General features: G+C 39.8%; 1 long non-coding RNA gene across 1 annotated transcript in view; it reads right to left on the reverse strand.

Annotated features, from left to right (window-relative positions):
• Positions 1–23,494, reverse strand: part of LOC122458720 — a 125,468-nt gene that overhangs the window by 23,245 nt on the left and 78,729 nt on the right. The window contains exon 2 of the long non-coding RNA XR_006278906.1: positions 6,723–6,777. This is a non-coding gene — a long non-coding RNA (uncharacterized LOC122458720). The remainder of the gene's footprint in view (positions 1–6,722; positions 6,778–23,494) is intronic.

The following is a 23,494-nucleotide window of genomic DNA, read 5'->3' on the forward strand; positions in this document are numbered from 1 at the left end:
TGCCCCACATCGATTCATTTCTCAGATAACATACATTCCATTTAACAAAAGCTATTAATTGCACTTGATCTTAGGATATAATAAATGAAAGCTTTTTAAAAGCCTATATGATTGGGCTAATTTAGTGGCAGCTCATGGGCATCCACGTCCAGGTTCAAAGTACAGTCCCCTCTATTCCGTGCTTGGCAGGTGTTAGGAGCTCTGGAAAGCATTATTGTCATATCCTTATGTGACTTGCTCAACTTGGATCACAGCCATGTGAAGATTTAGGAGAAAGACTGAAGAGGAAGGATTCCAGAACACCACCAAAAATATTACATTAATAGCAGGAAAATGTTTTTAATGAGAAAATACACCCACAGATGGCAAACACAATTCTGGATTGTGAACTCACTAAATATGTTTTATTTGAGCTAGGCCAGATTCTGTCCTGCATTCAAACATAAAACAATGTAAAACTTTAGAGCCTACAAGTCTACTCAGTCCTACTTCTTGTTCAGACAAACAAGTTTGTTTACATGTGCAGGAGATAATTTTGCCTGCTTTTTGTTTACAATGTCACATGAAAGTGAGAACAGGAGTTTGCATGGCACTGTTGTAACCAGTGTCACAAGATATTTACATGCCAGATGTGCTAAAGATTCATATGTCCCTTCATGCTTTAACCACCATTCCAGAGGATATGCTTCCATGCTGATGATGGGTTCTACTTGATAACGATCCAAAGCAGTGCAGACTGACACATGTTCATTTTCATCATCTGAGCCAGATGCCACCAACAGAAGGTTGATTTTCTTTTTTGGTGGTTTGGGTTCTGTAAATTCCGCATCAGAATGTTGCTCTTTAAGACTTGTGAAAGCATGCTTCCACACCTTGTCCCTCTCAGATTTTGGATGACACTTCAGATTCTTAAACCTTGGTTTGAGTGCTGTAGCTACTTTTAGAAATCACACATTGGTACCTTCTTTGCGTTTTATCAAATCTGCTGTGAAAGTGTTCTTAAAATGAACATTTGCTGGGTCATCATCCAAGACTGCATTAACATTAACTATATGCAGAATGAAAAGGAGTACTTGTGGCACCTTAGAGACTAACAAATTTATTAGAACATAAGCTTTCGTGAGCTACAGCTCACTTCATCGGATGCATTTGGTGGAAAAAAAAACCCACAAGTAGGTGCCCAAGTACTCCTTTTCTATATGCAGAATGTGGGTAAACAGAGCAGGGGATATACATTCTCCCCCAAGGAGTACAGTCACAAATTTACTTGACGTGTTTTTTTTTAATGAGCATCATCAGCATGGAAGCATATCCTCTGGAATGGTGGCCGAAGCATGTTGCATATCTGGCATGCAAATACCTTGCAACGCCAGCTACAAAAGTGCCATGCAAATGCATGTTCTCACTTTCAGGTGACATTGTAAATAAGAAGCAGGAGACAGTATGTCCATCAATGTAAACAAACTTGTTCGTCTTAGCAATTGGCAGAATAAGTAGGACTGAGTGGACTTGTAGGCTCTAAAGTTTACACTGTTTTGTTTTTGAGTTCAGTTATATAACCAGAAAAAAATCTGCATTTGTAAGTTACACTTTCACAATAAAGAGATTGCACTTTAGTACTTGTATGAGGTGAACAGAAAAATACTATTTCTTTTGTTTATCATTTTTACAGTGCATATATTTGTAATAACAAATAATAATATAAAGTGAGCACTGTGCACTTTGTTTCTGTGTTGTAAGTAAAATCAATATTGAAAATGTAGAAAAATATCCACAAATATTTAATAAATATCAATTGGTACTGTGACAAAAGTTCCTCTTCTGCCTTGGTGGTCCTGCGCTTATTGGCGGATTTGCTCGCCTCAGAGGTTCACAGCAGCCTTCAGTTTTGGCCATTTTTGCTAGTGGCTCAAACCTGCCGTTCACGTCAGCTAATCTCATCACTGGCCAGCATGGGGAAAAGGAAGAACAATCACTGCAGTCTCTGCTGATCCACCTAGTGGGTCAGGGATAGGTCAGGGAACTTCCCCTCTGGTGGGACCCACAGTCCAAGTCAACTCCTCTTATATCCATGGGGGGATGGGATGGGGCAAACCCAGGCCCGCCCACTACTCCGGGTTCCAGCCCATGGCCCTGTGAATCACAACTATCTACTGTGTTCTTGTAACAGCTGTGTGAAAGCTACAACTCCCTGGGCTACTTCCCCTGGCCTCCTCCAACACCTTCTTTATCCTCACCACAGGACCTTCCTCCTGATGCCAGATAGCATTTCTAGACCTCCAGCAGCATACTCTCTCACTCTCAGCTCCTTGCACGCACCTCACTAACTGAAGTGAGGTCCTTTTTAAAACCAGGTGCCCTGAAATTAGTCTGCCTGTCCTAATTGATTCTCGTAGCTTCTTAATTGGCTCCAGCTGTCCTAATTAACCTGCCTTAATTGGTTCCAGCAACTTCCTGATTGTTCTGGAACAGCCAATTCTCTTACTCAGGGAACAGGGACCTGCTTAATCTGGGGCTAATATATCTATCTGCTATCACTCTACTGTAGCCATTTGACCTGACCCTGTCAACGTATTCTATTGTTATAAGTGTGATTATCGCGATTAATTTTTTTGAGTTAATCGCATGAGTTAACTGCGATTAATTGACAGTCCTACTTTTAATCTTTCCTCATATGGAAGTTGTTCAATCCCCCTATCATTTTCATTGCACCTTTTCCAATTCTTTTTTGATATCTGGGAACCACAAATGCACACAGAATTAAAAGTGTGGACCGTACCATGGATTTATATAGGGTATTATGATTGTTAAGGTTCCTTCCCCACTCTGAACTCAAGGGTACAGATGCGTGAAAAGCCCCCTAAGCTTATTTTCACCAGCTTAGGTTAAAACTTCCCCAAAGTACAAACTATTTTACCTTTGGTGCCTGGACTTCATTGCTGCCACCCACCAAGTGTCTAACAAATATAACAGGGAAAGAGCCCACTTGGAAACGTCTTTCCGCCCAAAATCCCCCCAAGCCCTACACCCTCTTTCCTGGGGAAGGCTTGATAAAAATCCTCATCAATTTGCATAGGTGAACACAGACCCAAACCCTTGGATCTTAAGAACAATGAAAAGCATCAGGTTCTTAAAGAAGAATTTTAATTAAAGAAAAAAGTAAAAGAATACCTCTGTAAATCAGGATGGTAAATACCTTACAGGGTAATCAATTCAAACAAACATAGAGAATTCCTCTAGCAAAACCTTAAGTTACAAAAAGACACAAAAACAGGAATATACATTCCATTCAACACAACTAGTTTATCAGCCATTTAAACAAAACAGAATCTAATGCATATCTAACTAATTGCTTATTAGCCCTTTACAGGAGTTCTGACCTGCATTCCTGCTCTGGTCCTGGCAAAAGACAACACACACACACACACACACAGAACCCTTTGTTCCCCCCCACCCTCCAGCTTTGAAAGTATCTATCTTCTCCTCATGGGTCTTTTTGGGTCAGGTGACAGCGAGGTTGTCTTAGCTTCTTAGCCCTTTACAGGTAAAAAGGTTTTTCCTCTGGCCAGGAGGGATTTAAAGTGTTTACCCTTCCCTTTATATTTATGACAATGATATTTTCTGTTTTCTTATCTATTTTTCTTAATAATTCCTAACACTTCGTTAGAGCTTTTGACTGCCGCTGTACCTTGAGCAGATGTTCTCAGTGAACTATCCACCATGACTCCAAGATCTCTTTCTTGAGTGGTAAAAGCTAATTTATACCCCATCATTTTTATGTACAGTTGTATGTATAGATTACTTTTTCAATGTGCACTACCTTGCACTTATCAACTTAAATTTCTTCTGCCATTTTGTTGCCCAGTCACCTAGTTTAGTGAGATGCGTTTGTAACTCTTCACTGTCAGCTTTGGACTTGACTGTCTTAAATAATTTTGTATTGTCTGAAGATTTTTCAACCTCACTGTTCATTCCCTTTTCTAGATCATTTATGAACATGTTGAACAGCACTAGTTCCGGGATAGATCTTTGGGGGGATTCCACTATTTACCTCTCTCCATTGTGAAAACTGACTGTTTATTCCTATACTTTGGTTTGGATCTTTTGACCAGTTAATGATCCATAAGAGGAACTTCCTTCTTATCCCAGGTCTGCTTAGTTTGCTTAAGAGTGTTTGGTTAGGAATCTTGTCAAAGGCTTTCTGGAAGTCCAAGTACACCATATTGACTGGATCTCCCTTGTACACATACTTATTGACTCCCTTAAAGAATTCTAATAGATTGGCGAGGCATGGTTTCTCTTTACAAAAGCTGTGTTGACTTTTCCACAACATATTGTGCTCATTTATGTGTCTGGTAATTTGTTCTTTACTATAGTTTCAACCAATTTGCTGAAATTAGGCTTACTGTCATGTAATTGCCAGCCTTTGGAGCCTTTTTAAAAATAGGTTTTGTGATCCTAGGGACCCCTGTATTTTTACCCTACACACTGCTGCAGACAGCCTAGGTAAAGGTGATAAACAGGTCTGTCCTAAAGAAAGGAATGTGTGTTTACTTCAATTTACATATTAGCAGTGCACAGAGCCATTGAGCTAAACCAGCAAGAGCTATCCTGTTACTTGAGTTGAACAGAGAATTAAACAGAGAGACCCCAGAGAGACACAGGAGACTGAATCCCCAGGGGGCATTCCTGCCTTGTAAGTCAAAGACAATCCTCCTTGGGGTTTAAGAACCAGAGAGAGACTTCAGCTTTATCCTTCACCTTAAGAGACAGAAAAGTAAAGTGTTTGATCTCTGTGTTGAGTCCTGGCCAATAAAAAGCTGGAAAGGGGGTGGCGTGAGAGAAACCATGTTGAACAAAGACTGTGCCTTGCTAGATTAAGTTTTAGACTTTCAGATAAGTGTTTTCACATTTATTTGCTTGTAACCATCTCTATCTTTATCTCTTTTACTTGATGTCACTTAATCCATGCTTTTTTTTTACTTTTACTGTAAACTCATTCAGTACTGCATTCATGGAGAAGGTGTATCCACCCCAGTTATATTAATAGCTGTGATGTACAGACCCTTTAACAAAGTAGTGAACTTAATATCTTCTGTGAAAGCACAGTGTTAGGGGCAGTACATTGCAGAGAAACATCTCTGAGGAGCTTGGTGGCTGGAGTTCACTGATTCTTACCTACTATGTGAGGCTTGGACCAGAAGAGCCTTGAGGAGTTTACTGGTGAGAAAGACAGACTGGTGTGGCATGGAGCTGACATACAGTCTAATCACCAGCAAAACTCACTCTTGCTGTGGGAGAGAGGTAACACTGTGGTTCACAGCTCTAGGTATCCCCAGCAGCATGTTATAGCGTTATTGCTACCTTCCAGTCATCTGGTACAGAGACTGCCTTAAGCAATAGGTTAGTAGTTCTGCAATTTCACATTTGAGTTCCTTCAGATCTCTTGGGTGAATACCCTCTGGTCCTAGTGACTTATTATTGTTTAATTAATCATTTTTTCCCCCAAAACCACTTCTATCAACACCACAACCTGTGATAGTTCCTTAGATCTGTCACCTAAAAAAGAATGGTTCAGGAGTGAGGATCTCTCCCTCATCCTCTGCAAGGAAAATAATTCATATAGCTTCTTTGCAATGGCTTTGACTTCCCTGAATGCTCCTTTAGCAACGGTGACAGCTCTTTGTAGGAACAAATTACTTAAAGTATTAGCTTTCTGCCTGTAATAAAAAACATGTATTTCTCCCCTGTTCGCAAAAGGGTGAAGGATCACAGATCTCCCATAATGTGTATCTATGTGGTAGGAGAGGCATGAAAATAGTGTTATATGAATCATAGTTCCCTTAGAGATTCAGTTAAGCTCACTCAACAGATTGTCATTTCTCCTGTGGGTCTGCTAAAAATTTTAAAGCTGTAAACAATTACTTCTGGAGAAAATCCTCCATCTTTTGGCATGAAATAAATAGTGTAACCTAACTATACAGTAAGGCATAATATAATCTAGGTGCATAGGATTCTAGGTATATGGATAAATCCTGATATATTAAGGCATGAAAATTTAGCCATAATCTTTAACAGTCAGGGTGAAATCCTGTCCCCATTGAGAGAAAATGGCAAAACTTCCTGTGAGGTATTATTATTTGAAATATCTGATATGCCTGGGTGTATAACAGGAACCATGCATTACATGCCACATGTTCTTATCTATCTTGGAAAAAAGAAAATTTGTAAAAGCTTTTCACATATAATATCAGTCACTAAACAAGTAGCAATAATGCTACAGGTCAGCTTTTTGGCAAAATGCTAATGAAAATAGGATAATCAAATATATTAATTCTTCATGAAACAAATTCTTAGTGTTGAGCATTTTCAAGAGAAACTGAATGGAACAAAGTAACTAGGATTTGAAATGGAAAACTGAAATGGCAATTAAAAACGTATTTTGGTAGAATATCTTAAACTACAACACATACTCTCCTCCCCTTCTTCTCATACGCAAAGATATACATATAACGGGCCAAGCAAAATAGTGAAATGTTTGAAATGGGAATATTTCCTATACCGTATGGTTCTTGTTAACAATAACATGGGAATATTCAGCAGAAAATGTTATATGGAAGAATTTAACAGCCAAAGCAAAAACATGCCATAGCAGATTAGTTTCTCTTCAAAGAGATTTTGTGGCTCATAAAACAATTAAACTTTTGAATTGTTATAATTACCAAGGAAAGAAATGGCAATATCATTCCTCAGCTTCTTTTTTGCTTTAGTTAGTTCCTATAAGACACAATATTTACAGTTGGTGGCATTTCATAGCTGTGTGAAAAATAAATGTAGAATTAATAATGCTGTATGAGTAGGGCATGAGAATGGGAGTCAAAAAACTAGAGTTCCAGTCCAGGCTCTTTCATGGACTTGTGTAATACAGGACAAATTAGTTAACCTCTATACTTCAGTTTCTCAGCCTATAAAATGTGGTTTATGGTACCCACCCTTAACTCCTTTGCAAAGTATATTGAGATTTTCAGGTCTACATTGTAATAATATTATTCATTTGCAGACAGAATATCTATAGATTCTCTGTGTTTTGAGAGATTGTTCCATTTCATGCAGTCAATTAATGTAGTTGCTATAAATAATATACTTAGAGGGATGCCAACAGTTATTTTAGCTCAGGATTCTTGGGGAATTCACCAGTTTACATAACGTAATATGTACCTACTGTCAGTTTATAATATCTTCTGAAATTCAATCATTTAACCTTATGTTGTTTTAAAGGCCGATCTGAGATGTACAAAAACTGAAGAAAAATCCTTATTAATTGATTTATATACAAATAATCAACCATGTAAATGCATACGCACTTATTCACATGCAGCTCTAGAGCTCTAAGGAAAGAGGGAATAAGCTTTTAAAGGCCCAATTGTCCCTGGCCCTTGCACAAGTTTGCAAGTGGGGAGAAGGGTTCAAGAAGATTTTTCACGTGTGCCCCTACCCTGCTTAAAGGCCAACGACAATCTGGAGATTGTGTGGAGTTTTGTTGCCCCAGAGAAGGGAAAGGAGGATCATGTAGCTTCTCCTTGAGCTCCCACTGGATCATGCAGCTCCACACAATCCCCTACTCAATATTGTGCCAGCCATGCACAGTCCAGCCCTAAGTGCAGAGTTCAGTAGGGTTATCTCCATGTCTCCCTTTCCCCCCTTAATTATGCTAGCATCAGGACCAACTGTGCACCAGTTTCCTTTGGGGTTGCCAGCTAGTGCCGCACAGAAAAGTCTGCCTAGCAGCATCCTTTGCTATGCCTGGCTTTAGTGTGTACCATCAACATCACACTTCTCCATAAGCACTTAAATGTTCAACAAAGAAAAAGAGGAAACAAAGTTGTAGTGTCTCATCCATTTGCCATATAATTAGCAGAATTGTGATTTGTCTGCATGATCAGTGATGTTATTCCTATTATATAGAATAGGGGTGGTCAACCTGAGCCTGAGAAGGAGCCAGAATTTACCAGTGTGCATTGCCAAAGAGCTACAGGAACATCAGCAGCCCCCCGTCAGCTTCCCTCCACCCCCAGTGTTTCCCACCTGCCAGCAGCACCACTGATCAGCATCTAATCCCCCATCCCTGCACCTCCCACCTGCCGCGATCAGTTGTTTTGTGGTGTGCAGGAGGCTCGGAGGGTGGGAGGAGGAGGAGCAAGGGCACAGCAGACTCAGGGGAAGGGGCGGGGGCCTTGGGTGAAGAAGTGGAGTGGGGCTGGGGCCTGGGGCAGAGCCAGGGGTTGAGCAGTGAGCACCCTGTAGCACATTGGAAAGTTGGTACCTGTAGCGCCAGTCCTGGAGTTGGCGCCTATGCAAGGAGCTGCATATTAACCTCTGAAGGACTGCATGTGGCTCCGGAGCCACAGATTGGCCGCCCCAATATAGAAAAATAAACTTTAATAACTGAGTTTCATGCCAAGTTAAAGTTCTTGGCTCCTGTTACCAATACAGAAAAATTGCAAATGCAAGTGCCATGGCTCTTTGACAGTCTGTATCTCTCTGTTCACACTTTTATAAAACTATAATGGATTTTATACAAAGAATACCTTGTGAGGTTTCATTTGAAAACCATAATTTCCTGTTCATTATTGTCCTGGCAAAATGTGTTGCAACACTATGTAAAATTATAAAATTCTACTGTGTAACATTACTGAGACATATTCCAAGTTGAGAAAAGCAGGCACAAACCAGTTTGTAAAAGACAAAAGGCAAACTGATGCCTCAGCCAGGAGTCGTCAAAATCAAATGGACTATCACCTAGTTAAGCGGCCATTCTTTGGCAGGAAAAGGGGTGTGAGTGAGAAATTTACATCTTGGTAAAGAAAACAGCTGAAAGTTCCCATCCCACAGACTTTCTGTCACCCGAACCCCAGCTGGAGGTGATTCTCAAAGAAGAGAAATGCTATAAGAAAGGAGAACAAACTCCCCAGATTATCTTTCTCTTCATCTCTACTCACAGCAGTAACAATGCCTGCAGGACAAGGAAATCAACATTGAACTGGGAGAGGGGTCCTAGCTAAAAGGATTCCAATCAGTAAGACTGCTAAAGCATGTGGTGAGAGGACATCTTTGCTTTGAATTCATTTAGCTTATTAAGAATTGCATTTTACCTTTTATTTATTTGTAACCAAATTCTGAGTTTTATGTCTTATTATTTGTAATCACTTAACATCTATCATTCTGTAGTTAGTAAACTTGTTCTGTTGTTTTATCTAAACCAGTGTGTGTGGACTGAAATGTTTGGGAAACTTCATTTGGGATAACAAGATTTGTGCGTATCATTTTCTAACAACGAAATGACGGACTTTATAGGAACTTGTATTGTCTAGCAGGGTACTGGGCAGTACAAGACGCACATTTCTGGGGGAAAGTCTGGAACTAGGAATTTGCTGGTAACACTCTGTAATGTAGTTCATGGCTGGCTGGTGTAGGACTCATAGAGCATAGCTAGGGGTGATTTACATGCTGGAGGCTGTGTGTGGGCAGACCAGGAATGGTTGCTCTCACAGTGAAGCAGTGTAAAAAGGCACCCCACACTGGAGAATTAAGGGCACACAGCTGTCCAGCCATCCGGATTGTACCCTGGGTAATTTCACAAGCTCCCTACCATAAATACATTTTTTAACAAAGTATATGTATATTGCATTCCAGAGCATGACCAAAATTGCCCAGTCCCATTGGAAAACCCATGTAAGGGAGCTCAGAAAGGGGAAATCTCCATGAAATTAATTGGACTACTTGAGAAATAAGGTACAACCCACTGTGAACAAAGGTGGCAGAAGCTTCCCCATAACTAAGGAAGCATAATATTTAAAATATCACAGTAGTTTATGTACTATTACACACAGAGAGTGTAAGCTTGAAAGCTTGTCTCTCTCACCAACAGAAATTGGTCCAATAAAGATATATTACCTCACCACGTTGTGTTTTTAATATCCTGGGACCAGCATGGCTACAACAGCTCTTCCTAATCCTGAGCAGTTAGCATTTGCCTTATACCTAGAAACATGATGGTTTATAACCTTTATACATACATATCCTATGTATTATAACTGTGACTATCCATAGCACCCATAGTAATATCATTTTTAAACCTTACTAAGCTCTTGACCTCACAATATTTTGCAGCAATGAGTTCCATGGGTTAAAAGCATTGTTAAAAACTCTTTTCTTTTATTTGTTTTAAATTTTTAAACTGTAAACCCAATTGAATGTTCCCTTTTACTTGTATTATGACAAAAGGTAAATAGAAGGACCCAGTGTAGCTTCTGTATTCTGTTTATTATGTTGTATTGGTCTATCATGTCCAACAGTATTAAGCGCCAGTCTGAAAGAAATAGTTCCAATCTTTTCAATCTCTTCTCATCAGGAAATATTTACATGCCCCTACTTTATTTTCATCATCTCTGAACTACCTGCCTTCTATTTCTGATCTATACTGACCAGAACTGAACATGGGGAGAGTGAATATTAACGTTCATAACAGCATTAAAATATGTTCAGTATAATTTTCCATCCCATTTCTCATTTACCCTAATGTTTTATTTGCTTCTTTGACACAATGACCAAGATTTTCATTTAGCTGCCCATATGGGGTCCCCGGGTCTTTTCGTCAGTAATTATCGTTAATTTAGGACATGCATGAGTAGTTCAAATGATTTTGGCTATTACCTTGCACTTCTCCACAGTGAGGAACTACTTTTCAGATATTTTCTTTTCAAATGTAAATGTGCTTATTTGTCTGGTTACCCATAGGATTTGATTCTCCTGTGCTGGATTGGGGGCCCTGCAAATTGCACCCCAGTCCACCACAGGGATTTCCTCCCCACAAGGGAGATTTTCCCCAGAATGAGGTAGATAGTGTTTGCATTGCCTTTCTCCTCTAGGCATCCTGATTGAGGAAGGCAGTTTTAAATTGCAGCTAGATCTCCACTGGAACTCCGTTGGTGGAGGTTGCTGCAGGAATATGCTGAAGCAGTACATTTTCCTGCTGAATGGGCTTGTTCACTCCCCATCCAGCATTGTTTTCTTTTGTGCTATGCTGGCCAGCTGCAGGCTCAGTGGCAAGGCAGAGATTGAAGTCACATTGCTCACATCGGGGACTCTCCATTACTGGAAGTGCTGCACCCTGGGTTATGCTGTCAGAAACTGGCATAGTCCAGAGCTGAATTAAACGCATAGTTTATAAGGCTCTGGGATCTTAATTATTTTTACAAGAGCTTTTCAGTTCATCTTTGTAGCCTTTTGTACCTTCTGTAGTGTTTTGCATTCAAAAGAGGCCACATGCAGTTTTTCTGGCACTGTCAATATTTAAAAAGACAGTGATTACTATTTCTGCACTGCCATATACAAATTGCTTGAGATTTTCTGTATTTTATGGAGCAACCGAGAGACACAATGCTAACTGTTGCATGGCACCGTTCAGTGATACTGCATTTAAACAACACACACAAAAGTACAGGATTCCAAAACATTACCGTATGTTGTCCTTTTGAATCCACACTCAGCCTTGTCTTCTTGTTTTTAAACTGCCTCATTGCCCCTTTGATACATTATAAATCACTGATATCCTAAAAATAATGCAATATTGCAGAAGGCTTTTCAATCATATGCACTTTTATTGAAGATTTTTCTATTTGTATATAAAAAGTAAAGGTACAGAGGCCCAGATTGTCAGATCATATAAATCCATGTAACTTTAATTGAGTGGGGCCAGTTTTGGTCCCACTAATTTCAGAAGAACCAGGATTTTGCCCATGGTGAATATTAAAAAAATTTCAATGAACCCTACTGGATCCATATGTTTAAGGGTCTAAATCCAAGATGCATAGAACACATTGAACTCCCATAGGGGTTCAGCAAGAGTAGAAGGTATACGGTACCTGTCAGGATCAGCCCGCAGTTGATAGTTGAGAACTATGACACAAATAATGCCCTTGACAGGATGAACCCATGTAGGGGACTAGAAATTTTGACAGTAACTCTGTTCACTAGAATTTTCATGAAAAGCAAATAGAAAAAGGACAGGGACATGGGTAAATCAAATTAAACTTTTCATATGACCAGATGGACATTTATGGTAATGTTAATAGTCACCCAGCTCTATTTCATATTCTTTATCCCCGGAAAGAAAACAGTCAGCTCACAGAGATGAGGAAGGTGAATAAACAGAAAAGAAAAGAAAAGAAAAGAAAAGAAAAGAAAAGAAAAGAAGGGAGATTTTCCCAAGGCACGAGTGGCAGTTAGGTGCCTAACCGCCATTGAAAGTCCACAGGTATTAGGTGACTAACTTCTATTAATGCCTTTGAATATCTTTGCCATAACTTTTCTTTACATTTCATTAAAGCTTTTAAAAATTACAAGTCATGCCCCAGTGCTGATAAACAAAGCAATGAAAAATAGACACTGAATTTCACACTCCTTAAAATGGAAATGTCACAAAAACTGAAAGTGCTGGATTCAGTGACGGTATATTTTTTTCTGGTTTATCCAATTTTTTATCATAAATAATTGTGTATAGTTGCAAGGGCTAAATTATTTCCTTTCAGATTAGAATTGGAGTGAGCCATTTTAACTCAAGTGTACAAACTTTTGAAGCTTTCTATTTCTGGTACTGCTCCCCTCCATTAGATTAAGGATGAAATTCACCCCTTGTGTTGATGGCTGTTGCAAGATTCTCCAAACAAAAATCCCTTGGTGGAGTTACCACAGGAGTATTAACACAGAGAGGGTCTGCACTGATCTCAGATAAATCAGCACAAGGGTGAGGAGAGATCAGAGGCAGACTATGGGAAGGGACACAGAAGCCATGATTATGCAACCTGCCTACAAATTATAGATTTAATTCTGTTCTCTTCAATCCATCTAGAGTTTCTTGTGTAAAACCCCTTCATTTGACCTGTGTATATATGTGTATACAATATATATATATACCCTAAAAGAACAAAATTAAGCTGTATAAATTACATATTATTAGTGGAGTTGCTCTTAGCTTTATAAACTGTACAGCATCAAAGAGAGAGCACCTTACAATCATGTAATTTTTGTTTTCCGGCTTACTGTAGCTGCTTGATTTTGGTGATTATACATCCTAAGTTATTTTTACCCTACAACCTTAACAAGATATAGTTATTTTACACACAAAAAGCTATTTTAAAAAGCATTAAGTTTGCAAAAATCAACTTCTCAACAATTAGGAAATTTCAGTATAAATTTGCCTGTGCAGCTTTAATTTGGCTCCCTTGTGCACAGGCATTACGGTACAGTCTTTAATTACATGATTGTCACACTGTCTGGAGTATCTCACAGTTGAGAGTTCCAGTCTCAGGTCAGACTGTCAGAAAACAGGGCAGACTCCCCAAACTGGTGGTGTATTATATAACTGGATTTCACCAAACCAGTAACAACTGTGCAGTCCTAGCTTACTATATTAGTTTTACCATGGAGTCAGAAACAGTCCGCTTTAGTCTCTCCAGTACATCCTGCCACCCAGGCAAACTGGACTAAGTGATAAAACGTTATTAAAACCCAAGAATCACCACACATTAGGTCACTCCCAACCCCAAAGGGCCAGTCACTTATCCCCAAATTGTTGGATGCTCTTAATCTCACACCAAACACAATGCTGTAGCCAGTTTCTCTAGTAATTTAACTAAAGATTTATTAGTTAAGAAAAGCAAATGTTATTGTGGTTAAAGCAGATAAAATACATTACAGGCAAATCAGAGTCCATAAACTCAAATGGTAGCAGAGGTGTAGTAATCTGTTGGTTTTCCATAAATCTCTCAGGGGTATTGTAACAGGGCCCCCTTGATCCTGCTTCTGTCTCAGTCAATAAACCATACAGAGACCCTTGTGCTGGTTCAACACCCTATGCAGTTTATTTATAATTGAGTCCTACCACCTTCACAGCATACCTAGCACCTTTACAAGCAGAGGGACAGCAATCTCTCTCTGCCTCTCATTGCCTGCTTTCCCCCTTTGCTCTCCCCCTGCTTGTAATCTCCCTCTCTCCCTCTCCCTACCTGATTTCCCCCATTTCATGTCCTTCCTGTGCCTATTTGTGGGCTCTGGCTAATATCCTATATCCTAGAAATCTGTAAAATATTACAAGTACCTGAATAAAGCAATGCCTCTTCATAGTCTCATGGTGTACTTATAAATAGCAGTAGGCAATAGCTTTGTAAAAGCAGTCATCAGTAGTATTTTGTTTAATGCATTTGATTGCTTGAAGTAGCAACCACCTACTTTTTCTGAATATTTGATAGTGATGAGAGCTAAAATATATTGATGATAATATATAAAAATATAATTAATATATATAAAATCCCCTAATCAGGAAGACAAAGAACACTGGGAATTGGGATTATGAGTCAAATGAATCATCAGTGATGCTGTTGCTTAGTAATAAATATGATAGCAGAAAGCTCATGGTTCAAAAATAGTCTATTTTTTTCTTTTTGTATTTATTTACCCTAAAATCATTATTTACAGCTGATAATCTCTTGCCTTTAGTGCCTCAAAAAGGCAGTCCTAAATTTAATTCAATGACTACAGATTCATTTCATAGTATATAAATAAAATTAATCAAAATCAGGCTTTCTGTAAAAAATGAACAATTTAGAACCTGCACCTGTGGCACATAATTACCAGATCTGGACCATGTATCACAAGGGCTGTCTTGATGCCTCCATTACTTTTAATTATAAATGGTGCCTCACAAGTAGCCACACTAAAACAAATCTTTTTGTTCATGTTTTTTCTCTCTCTCTCTCTCCCTTCTTCTAACTTGTTCAGGACATGCTAGAAATCTTTAGTGCTCCCAGAAGGCTTAATCAGAAACAAGAAATAAATCCCTACTACTCTCAATGTTTTAGACGATACAATGCTTTAACTGATAACACTACAAAACAACAACCCAGCCTCTCCAATGTTCAGTTTACCCCCTTTGGTTTGTGCTGGTGGAAAGCCCCAGTGCCAAGTTGTTCTTGAAGATACTACCAGTGTGGACTCCAAGTGCTGGGCTCCTGAGGAACATGTTGCCATTAAGGAGCCCAGAGAGCTGGGCATCAGGTTGGTCTTATTCAGATGCCAGTTTGTTGTATAGATAATCTTTACTTCAATAGAACACATTGGGCTGGACACCAGAAGCATAGTTGACTCAGAATTCAGTGGGGCAGGATTTGCCCCTTAAAGGATAACTGTTTCTCCCCTTAATTGGGCACTTAAGCGTCATTTTTTTTATGCCGCAAAAAGGCACAGCCCCTCCCTTAGCTCCCTGAGTCATATGTTGCATGCCGTCCTTTAGGATGCTGCAATCTGCTCTTTCTGTGCATTTGTCCCATCCCACAACTTGGTGCAGAGGGGAAATGAGGCCACGGACTACCCACTTGGGCCAATATGTGCCTTTGGGGGTATAAGGAAAAAGTACACCCTATACTCCCTTCTGTGGAGAGACTGTGAATGTGACTGGGTTTGTAAGGGGTACTTGTGCCCTCCCTGCCCTCAGATCCAAGCAAGGACTACTCACAGACTGACTACTAAGGCATATTTTAAAGGCTAATACTTTACTTTTCATTTCTGTTGCACTTTTCTTCCAAAGTGCTTTACAAACATTAACAAGTTAACCTTCATAATATCCCCATGAAGCAGACAAATCTTACTATCATCCTATTTTAGATAGGTTTCAGAGTAGCAGCCGTGTTAGTCTATTTTAGAGTTGGGGAAACTGAGGCAAAGAGAAGTTAAGGGATGTGTTCAGTGATACACAAACACTGTAACAGAGCAGGGAATAGCATAATGTGCCCTAACCATAGGACCATCCTTCCTTCTAAGGAACTACGTCTCTTCCAAAAACATGAAACACACCGTAGCTTTCTCTAAGCCTTCACTGTCTTGACACAAAGAAAATCACTCCCATAACATCTTGAGAAATAAATATCTCACTTTCTTTCTGATTTGTAAGCTAAGAGGCCTAGAATCATCTAGCAACCTACTATTCCTTACAAATTATCTTTTCTTAAGGCTGCATAATGCACAGTATCTTTTCCACTATAGATCTAAAACATGCATAAACGAAATAAAGAGGAAAAACCAAAAATGCTGCCACTTTAAGAGTAAGAAAGACAACTTTAAATTAATTACACAGAGCATGATCCTGCACCATTTAACTGGAGTTTTGCCATAGACTTCAATGAGTGCAGGGTAGGCCAGAGTACGTAGTATAATTATCCTATGTACTGACCTTCCTGCTATATGGTCTTCATCATTTAGTAAGTGAAAGACTATGACTAAGACATTTTCAGTATGCTCAGTGGCATCTAAATTCTTCGAAGACTGAAATGTTAGAACAATATGTCCAGAATGGTTACTAATGTTATACAAGGACCGATTTTTGTCCTTTTTAAAAGCTATGACAGAATCTGAACCTTTGCACCTAGTTCATCACAACAGAAAATGTGTGGTATTGAGGAAAATGCCAAACTTTCTGTTTGAAAAGAGAATGCAGAAACAGGCTGAGCCAGAGATGTGCAGACTAGTTTGTGAGCTGCAATACCTAATCTAAGTCAATAAGGATTTCATAGATGGCTATAAATTGGTCCAATAAAAAATATTACCTCATCCATCTTGTCTGTCTAATAGATGGCTATTAACCATTTTTAAGGGTCTTTGTATCTCACCGAACTCTCTCTGAGGCCTGGTCTACATTTTGGGGGGCTGGCGTGGATCGATCTAAGTTATGCAACTTCAGCTATGTAAATAACGTAGCTGAAGTCAACATACTTAGACCTATTCACCGCAGTGTCTTCACTGCAGGGAGTCAACTGCTGCTGCTCCCCCATCAACTCTGCCTGTGCCTCTAGACTAGATGTGATAAATCAACCCCCGCTGGATCGATCGCTGCCCGCCAATCCAGCAGGTAGTATAGACATACCCTTAGAGAAAGCAGTGAAGCCAAACCTTATTGCATATGTGTGGAGGTAACTGGAAAAAAACTGGTCTGGGAAGCAGAGATGATTGCCAAGAGGAGGCATGCTGGGATACTGCAAGCAAACTCAGATGCAGGGACTTGATAGGAGATTTCTGGAACACAGCAACGCAGTGTCTCTGTGGTCAGAAAATGATGCTAACAATTTGACCAAAGAGAAGCCATAGGAAGGAGAATGCTTTCAAGGGATGGAAGCAACTCACCCTTCTTGTTGAATTCTGAAGTTAACCTGAAAATGTCTTCTCTAGTTTAGTTTATGACAAGTGCAAATCTAGCTATGTTAAGCAAACAATGTCATCTGTTATAATTCCATTTTCTCTTTATTTAATAGAGCTTGCTTTTGTTGAGATTGCTGTTATATGAGTAATCTTCTGCAGTCTCTCTTTAAAGAGAAGATAACTGTGTTGCCTGCAAGGAGCAATACTGAATAGTAAAAGGTTCTGGAACCTGCACCCCTTTTTCCGCCTCAGTCAAGGGGACTGGACAGAACTGTCTGCCTCCTGGGAGTCATGTTGCCATCAGGCTGTGATGGGCAAACACAAGGAGAGAAGCCTGAGGTACTGATAGTTGGCAGTGAAAATGGTAAATTACAAAGGAATTGCAAAGGTCTAAAATAACTATTGTCGGGCTCTATCAAAAGAAGGACAGGAGACTCTTGATATGGATTTAATTGGGCTGCAACTTTATTATTAAATGTCTGGGACTACCCGGCAGATAAAAGTGTACAGTGCAGGCAACTCCATGTTCATTCAATAGCTATCCAGGGGCTTCCACAAGCCCCCCTTCATTTTCCATCCTCATCCGCCAGCCAATCATGGCTGGGACCTTACCATCCACTCCCCCTTGTAGAAGATTTAAGGTGGGCTATAGGAAATGGGGGTTGCTGTACCAATGATAGGAGCCCCAAACACTCTCCTCGCATTCCATTTCTTTAACTAGCACCCCCTTTTTAAGTCCTTTACCAGGCCATTTATCTGGTCACTGGATGCCTTCCCTATGAAGAACCTGCATGGGACGTCCGCCCCACACTAACAAAATATGTTGCAACATATAGCTTAACTCCCTTTCCTCCTCACCATAATAGGTCCATCTGACATCTGCTGTGAGGAAAGCGAAAAAACCCATTCCACTAAAGCCAATCTGGTGGTGAGGGAAAAATTCCCTCCCAGCCTCCCCTAAAAAGGAGCGACTAGTGCAATGTCCACAACAGGTCCTAAATCAACCTGATATTTGCACCTTGAGGAGAGGAAGGATGGGCAGTGCCTAGCCTGCTGAGTTCAGAAAGGGCTTTCAACACCAGAGCTTGCACCTTTTGAAGTCTTCCACCCTTACGTTCCCAGGGAGTGAGTCAGCCCCGCCAAGCTGGCCACCACCCACTCTTTTTGAAGCAGTTTCTGACCTCCTTCCCCCTCTCCCCTCCCGGCATAAAGGACTGCTACCTTCCTCCAGCAAGTCCAGACAACTTCCCTGCTGCTTCAGGTGTGGTCGTTAGTGAATTCAGGTTGATGAAATAAGACAAAGAAAACTAGTTCAAAGCTACTGTAAGAAACATAAGTTAAGTTTGGATAAACTGATAGAATAAACATGGATTGTAGGGGGAGTTTGTCCTAACTTATAGTAGAGGCCACAGATTTCAGACCTTGCTTGATTTTTAAATATGAGCAAGATCTATACAGTCAGCCATTTTTGAAGAAAAACCTCTTCCATAGTGGTAGTTTTGAGTGTTTCCTTTCAGGAAATAGAAATGTACTCTTCTCATTTTTAGTCTGATTCACGGAAGCAGAAAAGGGAAATCAAATATGAAGCCCAGTATTTACTTATACTCACTATATGGAAGAAAGTATATGAAATTGCAATTTGATACCCCGGTTGCTTTGAATTTCTGTTTTTCGGTTCTAACATTTGAAGTCTTTATAATGCACAGACACCTTCTGAAATCAATAGTATTCTGAGAACTAATAATACCATGTATGATACTTCACTAATTATGTGGGTATTACATTTCATCTGCCTGCCCTGAAATCAATAAAAGTTAGCCAGCTTTAAAAGAAAAGGGTATTTTTAGACAGATCAGCCATGCCTTATAGCTCCCCTGGCAACTCTTGCTTGTTCTTTTAACTCTCACAGCTGCTTAGAGTTTTCTCATCTCGTCTTGGACCACGTCAGCTTTTTATGACTCTTCCATGTTCTGATTCTCTCTCAGTTCATGCTAAACAGCTATATTGACACATTAGAAATATACACACAACATGCATGAAAATACATGGTATTTTTAAAGTACACTGTTTACAGAATGGAATGGTCCACCTATTAAACTAGTTGTGTAGGGTCAGATTTAAAAAGATATTTAGGCACCTAAAGATGGAGATTGGCACCTAGTGTGATTTTCAGAAGCACTGATCTGAATTTTAAAATATGTTTAAAAATCTGTACCCACTGCCTGAAAAGTTTAATTTTTAGTAATGGGGAGATTATAAAGTGTTACATGCTCAATCCTATCAATGAAAAACATGTGCAAAAGAGACTCTCTGCGCATAGCTCGCCCCGTACTGCAAGGAATGAGGGCTAAATTGCTTCTACAGGAGCAGCTTTCCTTCCCCTAAGCTCTGCAGAGGGTATGGACTTTTGTCCAGGATCTCTGACCAGGGAAGACATGTGCATTAGGCAGGATTGGACAGGAGGAGGCAAGACAGCCATGAGGTTAAGGAAAGTATATTATTCTCCCAAGCAATGTTCTAGAGCTCAGGAAGGAAAAACTATATAACCTGGGGCTGTAACATATTTCTATGGCCTCCAAACTGTAGGACCCACAAGAGAAATCCTGAGGATCCCTGCCTACTGTGGAAGCCCTGTCAACATGACTGCATTGGAGCCATGCTGCCGGGACTCTGTGTGTGTATGTGTGTGCACATGCCTGGATCGTATCCATACCAGAGACCTAGAACTTGTGCAGAGACTCAGGACCTCACATGGATGGCCCAGATCCCCTAGAGGATCCACAGGGCTTGTAAGTGAGCCCCATGGTTTGTCCATGTAAGCTCTGCCTCTCTCCCTACAGTTAGGGAGAAGACGGACTTAGGAGGAATCTTCAGAAGGAAAAGCTGAGTGAAATTTCCTCCTTGTTACTGCCTCTCATAAGATTTCCCATGAATAATGTAAACCACGTCTCCAGAGAACACAGTACATCAAGGCAAAAAGCAGGTCATATGGGTCAAAGGCAAAGTATTTTTGAATGTTTATTTAAATAAAAAAAGGAATGAAATGGACTAAAAAAAAGCAGTACTATTTCATTATGAAGAGACATTTGGTAAAGAGAGAGGCTTGCCAATGCACTTTTTTTCAATACTATGTATGTGATGAAGGGTAGTCCAGTTTCCAAGCATAATATTAGTTGTATATATCAGTTCTTAGGCTAGACATTTTTCCATGGCTTAAACTTCCCAGTTCTGATGAGCCATCTGTCTAGTGTTTCTCTCCAGTTAGCTGTTAATCTGAGCAGTTAATAAGACGAGGCTAGATTCTGGAAGGTGCTAAGCACTTTCATCTCCTGACTGACTGCAAAAAGCATTCACCATAATGGAAACTGAGGGTGCTCAGTGCCTCAAATGACCAAACCCTAAAAGCAAAACAGTATATTTTGATTATTAGAAATAATATCATCTACTCCTAGAAATGCTAGAGCAGGAAATAATGCCAAAGACTTATTCTTAATTAGATTGATTTGTCATTCTACAAAGCAAACAAATCCTTTAATATTTGTGCAGTTCTACCCTACAATAAACATCACTTACAACCCGGCTGCCCACAGTGCCTCCAAAGTGTTCATTTTGAGTAGAACCCAGTTGACATATATCCCTATGTTACCTATCCAGAATTACACTCGATACTCAGAAATAGGACTTGAAAGTGTATTAATATTTTTACACACTTTAAACCAAAATATGGAAGCACATATATTAGTATCTCTTTCCTAGGACCCAGTCTGAACCATTTTGGTTTTGTTCAATAATAAGCCACTTATATGTTAGCCAACAAGCCTTTAGCATTATTTATCTGAAAAAGCATCTCCAGTTTACCAAGATAATGTAATAATGCTTTATTATTATTTTGCACAATGTATTTCCTGAGTAAAATATATTGACATTTGGGTGAGCAGTTAAATTTACATGTAATAAATCATTGTCTGAGTGTGAAGATTTTATTAGAGTAGATTAGCTGGGATATTTGAGTCATTCAGTTTTTAGCCCAGATATTAAAAGTTTCTAAATGTATTGGGAAGACAAAAAATGTGTTATGTTGGGGGCGTTGTCCCATCCAACATATGTAGCTATCTTAACACATATCTAAATATCTTAATTGTGTAGCCTGAGCTGAGTGGAAAATTGGTTGTCAGAGAAATAACTTGGAATACCATTCCTTAGGATACATACAAAAAACTTGAATTTCCAACCCATATTCCTGAGGATAAACATGGAACCAAGAAAGAACTTTAAATTAGGCTAATAAAAGTAATAGGAGAAGTAGGATATGGTTAATCCCAACTATCTCTCTGTAACAAAATGCTGTTAAATTTTATCCTATCAGCCCAAATAAAATTAGAGGAATATTTTGAAGTCTCTTGAGGAATAAAGAAGAGCATGCTACTGGGAGAATATCAAACAAATAATTTAGAGTAGGCAGACAATGCATTTTCAGAGTATTAATTTGAGCCATCCAGGAAAATATGAGCATTTTTCAATTATCCATTTTCTAAATTACTGTATCTAGCTGTGGAATATGTATGATGTTTGAATAAGTTCTGGCTCCTATCTGAGATTTTAATGACTAAATATTGAATAAAATGTTTGTCACTTATTAGGAAATAATTCTGAACATAGAGCCATCTTGGATAACAGTAGTATAATTAAGAAAGACTTGAAAGGTTGCCACAAAAAAAGATGGAGAAAAGTTGTTCTCTCTTGCCACAGAGGTCAGGACAAGAGGCAGTGGGTTCAAACTACAGCATAGCAGATTTAGATTACATTTCAGCAAAAACTTCCTAACTATAAGGACAGTAGGTCAATTGAACAGACTGCATCGGGAGAAGCTTCTTAACTAGAGGTTTTCAAAAGGAGGCTGTGTTGCCATGTGTCTTGGACGGTTTAGACCCAACAAATCCTGCATCTTGGCTGGGGATTAGATTAGATTACTCTTGCGGTCCCTCCTAACCCTATGATTCTAAGGGTGTATCTGTTTATTTTAAAACTTGAGACTGAACCTAATAAATCACAGATTTCTATTAAGTTTGGCAAAAAAAATTATAGAATTCAGGAGCCAAAAATAAATCATATTCTTCTTATACTGAGCAATTTTATGCTCAATATGGCTTGTTTGAATATCTGGGATGTCATAGTATTTTGAATTATTTGGATAAATGCTTCCACAGAAATAGCAAATAGGCAACACTACCTAGTGTTACATCTGTAGAATTCAAAATGCCAGTGATTCCGATCCATTTAACAATATCTTAGCAGTCTTTGTAAGAATAGGCCTAGGCACTTCAGTCAATTATTGTGTACATCTCCTCTCTCCCTCCCCCCCAAAAAGAAAAACTTGTAGGAAACACCTTTGTTCTGCCCCATCTAAAGATCTTTCTGCATCAGGGGAAAGAACTACATGTTATTTGATCAGACAAAATGGCAGAATATTAAGGGCTCTCCTGTTATTGAAGAAGTACCTTTTTAAATAAAGACAATTTGGCTGCAGTGTATTAAATTAGGGAGCAAATCTCCAAAGCTAGTGCTTTACACAATATTTTAATGTTCAATTAAAGAGAGGTAGTGTGGTGGGTTGCCTGCCGCACACTAGCCAATTAGAGAGGGCCAAAGGGAGGCTGTACAAGAGGCAGCCAATTAGAGTGGGGCTGCAAGAAGCAGCCAATCAGGGCTGGGCTGGCCCATACAAGAAAGGCTGCAGGGCAAAGTGGCTTCAATAGCTGCCTGGAGCCCAAGGTGGAAAGGTCAGGCTCTTAGCAGGAGGAAGGAGTGCCAGCACCCTGGACAGTGCAGTGCTACTAGCAGCGATTGGGGGAGAGCTAAAGATGGCTCTGGGTTGGTTGCAGGAATTTTCAGGCAGTGGCCATGAGGCAAAAGAGAAGAGGGTGCTGGAGACTGCCAAGAAGTGGCCCAGGAAAAGATACTGAGAGGTTGAAGGGGATACAGCACATGCCTGTTATCTACAGGGTCCCTGGGCCAAGACCTGTAGTAGTGGGTGTGCCTGGGTCCCCCCCTCCTCACCACTAAGGAAGTGACCAGACAATTAGCTGCAGTTGCCACTGAGGGAAGTTGGTGGATGGAGGACTGCAGTTCCCCTGGAAGGGTGGGAACATGGAATGTGGCACAGTCGGAAGACTGTGTCTGGAAGAGGACACCGTAGTCCCTTGGAGTGACATGCTTTCTGGAGCAGAAGTGATGGCAGTCGAGACAC

The sequence above is a fragment of the Dermochelys coriacea genome, chromosome 2 (genome assembly GCF_009764565.3).
Source record: "Dermochelys coriacea isolate rDerCor1 chromosome 2, rDerCor1.pri.v4, whole genome shotgun sequence".
Taxonomy (NCBI): Eukaryota; Metazoa; Chordata; order Testudines; family Dermochelyidae; genus Dermochelys; species Dermochelys coriacea.